The sequence below is a fragment of the Salvelinus alpinus genome, chromosome 5 (genome assembly GCF_045679555.1).
Source record: "Salvelinus alpinus chromosome 5, SLU_Salpinus.1, whole genome shotgun sequence".
Lineage (NCBI taxonomy): Eukaryota > Metazoa > Chordata > Actinopteri > Salmoniformes > Salmonidae > Salvelinus > Salvelinus alpinus.
The window spans coordinates 39088348-39094528 of record NC_092090.1 but is presented as its reverse complement, the minus strand read 5'-3'; the positions used below and the strand labels follow the sequence as shown (position 1 = coordinate 39094528).

At 46.2% G+C, this 6181-nt stretch overlaps 1 pseudogene; it reads right to left on the bottom strand.

Annotated features, from left to right (window-relative positions):
- Positions 1-311: 311 nt before the first annotated feature.
- On the bottom strand, positions 312-4732 carry LOC139575293 (cap-specific mRNA (nucleoside-2'-O-)-methyltransferase 2-like; annotated as a pseudogene).
- Between the last annotated feature and the right edge of the window lie 1449 nt (positions 4733-6181).

Sequence of the window (6181 nt, the reverse complement as noted above, 5' to 3'; positions counted from 1 at the left end):
ACATTGGCTTGCACAGCACGTTCCCAAAACCCAAAGCACAACATTTCGGTCCAACCATTTTCTTCAATAAAGTATCTGACCACATAGGCTACCTGTTCTACTGGATGCATCATTCCAAAGAAAACATAAAAATGCAGGTTAGACTGATATGAGACATTTCAAGGCCAGCTGTGCCGTGGACATTATCAGATCCTACATAATCAGGTATTCATTTTTAGTTTAACATCAGGTGTAAATGGGGTCTAAGTAGAGGCAAGACTACATTTTCTTCAAACCCCTGCAGAGTGAAACAGCGTATGCACTGCTAGCCTTCACAGCAGTCCCCAGGTAAAAACACAGTCACACAATCTACTGTATTTAGTCACTTCTGGTTAGACAGTGTCAGGAAAATTACACAAAAAAGGCTTTTTAACTCCTAACAAACTGCATGATAATGTTTTTATTTAATAGTGAAACTAACATGAAAAGTATTTTTTACTTCAAATAACTTGAATCAGCAGTACATGAGTTATTGTGCTGTCCTAAAAATACATTAGATCAGAGACCCAGGGAAATGTGACCAAATGTTGTCCTAATTCAAACAGATTAACTGTTGACAATCATTAAAAAAAATAATCACAGCACCAATCAAAAGATATCAAATAAATGTACTTCGCATTGCTTGCCTCTAATTTTCATCAAAACAGGGACCAAATGTGCCCTTATTAAATAATGAAAGTTGCAAGGTCCAAAAACAACCCCATCCCACTTCTGTGATATAGATCTGAAGGGACCAGATGGGATTAAGTTTAGGGGGAGCTTCCACCCATCCACTTCCTTCACATCTGTCAACACTGTAGGGGCTAGAGAAATTAGCTAGTCAGTGCTTGTCTTCAGGCCAGGTTATGTATTGCTTCCGTCCCTCTTCTCGCCCCTACCTGGGCTCGAACCAGGGACCCTCTGCACACAGACAACAGTCACCCACGAAGCATCATTACCCATCGCGCCACAAAAGCCACGGCCCTTGCAGAGCAAGGGGAACAACTACTTCAAGGTCTCAGAGCAAGTGACGTCACCAATTGAAAAGCTATTAGCGCGCACCACCGCTAACTAGCTAGCCATTTCACATCGGTTACATATGGTACAATCCACCCGAGACACCCAGAGCCCCTCTGTTGACCCCAGCTAAGCCTGCATGAGCAGGTGCAGCCGTTGATGGGCGATGGCTGAGTTCATGGTCCACAGGAACACTGTCTGCTCTCCTTTGGGCAGCTCCTCCATGGGAACAAACTGCAGTACCTGTCTCTGGCCAACAGAAGGCAGACTGTCAGTGTCCTACTCCCCCCTGGCCAGGCAGCCCATACACTCCTGCAGGTCACCGAGGTGGGGAAGGAGTCGAGCGGCAGCCTCTGGACAGAACCCCACACATACCAGCACCGCCCCCGCAGCACCTGGAGGAGAAGGACACCTGAAGGTGAAGGAGCGGAAGGGCAGGTGGAGGCAAAGGACGGTTGCCGTGGTTACGCGGGTAAAGGCAGAGAGGAGGGGCAGGAGGGCGTCGCCGGGTACCATGCGGTGCAGGGAGAGCAGGACGCAGCCCAGCAGGTCTCTCTGATATTGTGGCTCCCCGTCAAGCAGAGTAGGTGGTAACGAGGGCTCAGAACGGAACTCCAGCGCCAACCCCCCAGCCTGCTCCTCAAAATCCCCCCAACACGATGCTCTGCCAAAGACTAGGCACTTTCTGTTTCCCTTGCCATTGCAGGGAGTGATGTCACATAGGGCTGCCACCTCAGAGAGGATGGAGGTGGTACAAACCATTGGGCAGGAGCTACAGGGAGGGACCAGAGTCCAGGCAGCTGACCTGTCCATGCCTGAGCCTAGGGCATGCCTGCTCCAATACTTAATTAAGGTGGTTCAATAAACCCCCATCACAGAATGGTGAATTCCTGACTACAGGGAGGGCCGCCCCCACTATCACAAACCAGGTGTCCATATGACATTCTGCCAGCGGCCCTGCCAGCACACAGCATGCCCCCGTGCCCGTGCCCTTCCACCCAGGCAGCGTTGCGGCCCTTCCCAACACGCTCCTTCCAGACCAGGGCCTGCAGCTCCCTCCGCTGGTTAAAGGAGCCCATCTGATTCTTCTGGCCCAGGGGCCTCCGACCCGTAACGCTGCAACAAGCTGGGGCCACTGTTACAAGACAACCAGCGGGCCCGCGGCAGAGAACTCACCTACACACAGGAATAGGAAGAACAGCTCAAGCCTGGCTTGAAATTTTTATGCAGAAGTTTGTATTAAACAATTCACTGATACTAAATGAGAGATCCACCAAAATGAAATCCAGGATGTGGCCATCAGTCACTGAATATCTCATATTATACTCATCAAATTATTCTGAAATTGTAGATAATTATTATCCTAGCACTTTATAATAACGCTGACGGAGCGGAAGCAGCAGTTTAATTATGGCTGCAATCCCGGTAACGGGATCGATATGACAACAGCCAGTGAAAGTGCAGGGCGCCAAATTCAAAAAACAGAAATCTCATAATTAAAATTCCTCAGACATACATGTGTCTTATACCATTTTAAAGGTAATCTTGTTGTTAATCCCACCAAAGTGTCCGATTTCAAATATGCTTTTCAGCGAAAGCACTACAAACGATTATGTTAGGTCACACCAAACCACAATAAGCACAGCCATTTTTCCAGCCAAAGATAGGAGTCACAAAAAGCACAAATAGAGATAAAATGAATCACTAACCTTTGATGATCTTCATCAGATGACACTCATAGGACTTCATGTTACACAATACATGTATGTTTTGTTTGATAAAGTTCATATTTATATAACAAAATCTGGGTTTACATTGGCGCGTTAAATTCACTAGTTCCAAAAACATCCAGTGATTTTGCATAGCCACAGAAATACTCATCATAAACGTAGATGATAATACAAGTTATACACATGGAATTATAGATATACCTCTCCTTAATGCAACCGCTGTGTCAGATTTTTTTTTTACTTTACGAAAAAAGCAAACCATGCAATAATCTGAGACGGCGCTCAGAACAATAGTCAAATTAGCCACCATGTTGGACTCAACAGAAACCAGAAATTACATGATAAATATTCCCTTACCTTTGATGATCTTCATCAGAATGCACTCCCAGGAATCTCACGTCCACAATAAATGCTTGATTTGTTCGATAATGTCCGTTATTTATGTCCAATTAGCTACTTTGGTTAGTGCGTTCGGTAAACAATTCCAAAGTCACGAAGCGCGTTCACTAAAACCTGACGAAATGTCCAAAAGTTCCGTAATAGTCAGTAGAAACATGTCAAACGATGTATTGAATCAATCTTTAGAATATTGTTAACATAAATCTTGAATAACGTTCCAACCGGAGAATTACATTGGCTTCAGATGAGCGATGGAACGAAGCTCCCTCTCATGTGAACGCGCATGGTCAAAGAATGGTCACCTCATGGCAGTGGTGACTAATTCTCCTCTCATTCGGCCCCACTTCACAGTAGAGTCATCAGACAAAGTTCTACAGACTGTTGACATCTAGTGGAAGCCGTAGGACGTGCAAACTCATTCATATCTCGCTGTGATTTCAATGGGATCTTGGTTGAAACTCGACCAGCCTCAGAATTTCCACTTCCTGTTTGGATTTTTTCTCAGGTTTTTGCCTGCCATATGAGTTCTGTTATACTCACAGACACAATTCAAACAGTTTTAGAAACTTCAGAGTGTTTTCTATCCAATGCTAATAATAATATGCATATATTAGCAACTATGACTGAGGAGCAGGCCGTTTACTCTGGGCACCTCTGTGCACCTTTCATCCAAGCTACTCAATACTGCCCCTGCAGCCATAAGAAGTTAACAGGTAGAGCAGGCAGACGGAGGAGTGCTCGTACAGAGTGAACATCTTCAGTACAAACGAGCCGCATGGGCCCAGAAGGAAGAGTGCGGCCGCAGCCTCGCAGTAGTGCAACAACACCAGCTCATCAGGGTTCCCTTGGCAGTCAAAGCTCCCGTCCGCCGTCACCACATCAATACTGCGCATGTTATTCACAAAGCTCTGCAGATCCAGCAGGTGCCTCTGGCTCATGATGTCTCCTGTGTTGTCCGAGCCAAAGAACCACCAGGGCAGCGTGTTGGCAATGAGGCGGTCGTCTGTGATGGTGGTGCCCCCTCCGTTGGCCTTGTGATAGGGGTTGAGTGTGTTGGCTGCCCAACTCCAGTCACAGTAGAGCGTGTGCTCGCTAGTTTTGAGGTAGTGGTTCAGAGCGGCAATGAAAGCCCCTGGAGCCTCACACAGGTGAACAGTGTTCAGCTCCCTGCTCTGCAACGCCTCCTCTGGCAGAAGGTGCCTAGGATCTCATAGAACTTGCACCAGGCCTGAGTGCAGATCTCGGCATCACACAGTACCAATGACCTCCCGGCATGGTTGGTGGAATTGGTATGTTGGTGCCAGACTTCCAGATCCTTATCGCTAAGTCGGTTCTTCACCTCATTTAGTGACGTCTTCAGGGTCTGCAGGAGGACGTAGTCCTGGGCCGGGTGTCTCAGTGCTTCACTGGGGTCAGGGATACACCACTCCTCATTGGCCGGTTTGACATATGTCCTGACTTTATTGAAGAGTTCTCTGACCTCCGCAACCACTTCCGGGTCAAAGGCTTCCACATCGGTGGGCTGCTGGCTGCCAGCTTTCCTCCTCGCTCCCCGGCCCCAACTCATCCTCTTCACTGGACGCCCTGCAGCAAAAAAACAATGTGACATGATGACATCCACAACACTATGCAATGCATGCATGCGTGCCCTGCATAATGTAGATTATATCAGGAAAATGTATTTTATTTACACCCGTATTTGTTGACTTTTTAGTTTATATGCATTAATGCCCGGTCCCAGCTCTGTGTAACTACTGCCGACACTCTATATATGCATGGACAGTGGTTGATTACTGATTCATGTCTAGCTACATTGTTGTTAATGTGATTTAACTATGATGGAATAGTAGGCCTTGCCTTATGTTAAATGGACATTTGGCAGTGTACATTAATCAATTTCTGGGGCTGCAGGTAGCCTAGTGGTTAGAGCATTGGGCATTGGGCCAGTAACAGAAAGGTTGGTGGATCAAATCCCTGAGCTGACAAGGTACAAATCTGTTGTTCTGCCCCTGAATAAGGCAATTATCCCACTGTTCCTAGGCAGTCATTGTAAATAACAATTTGTTCTTAACTGCCTTGCCTAGTTAAAGGTTTAAAAAAATCTGAAGCAACGGGGTGTGTTTGTAAATTCAATCTGGAGTGCCAGAGCACGCTCTGGGCGTTTGTAAATTCAGAGCGTTTCACTCTTGGAGCGTTCCGGCCAAAGAAGAGTAGGGTTGATCTGAGCGTTTTGACCTCACAACCGCAGTCAATCACCCAAGCGAACTGGCTAACGTTGGCTAGCTACTTCCAGACACAAATGAGAGAACACCTCACTCTGACCATTTTACTCGCCATAGGCTGTTTTCATATTATTCAGAGCTTTGGTGACTAACTGTGCTGCTGGCAACAATTGAATCACGTTTTTTTGCCGACGCCCATATTCAACGGGTGTTGAGCGTTCGTAACTTCATAAAGCTCTTGCATACTCTGACGAGAGTTCTCTGAAATCGGAGTAGATAGTCAGAGCAAATTTACGAACGCACCCACAACAAGCAGGCAGGTCAGCTTGCTACACCTGACTGACTAACTGGCTAACCTCCTACTAAATAAAGCTAGCTAAACGTTAGGCATTTCATACAATGTGCCTAAAGGCAAAACAAGTAAGCAAAATAACTTATTTAAATTGTTAAGTTATGTAAGGGATACATAACTTAGCAAGTTGTTTAAATGGTCACACACCCCTCGTGGTGACACATCACACGGGCCGGGACATGATTCTGTGAGTTGTTAACAGCACACGTGTCCCTCTCCTTGCAGATGCAGCGACATAGTCCAGGTTGCTAAACAGGAAACTACGGGTCGCCTTTTAGGCCTAAACACATTTTGTTAACTAGCTATGCTAGTTTCTCTAGCGTCAAGGAACATCTCCATCTCTGAATAACATTAACTAGCTACTATACCTTGCTTGTTTACTGTACAAACACTTCCATAACAGGCACACGATTACAACGCTTACGGTCGTTATCTTTTGTTTG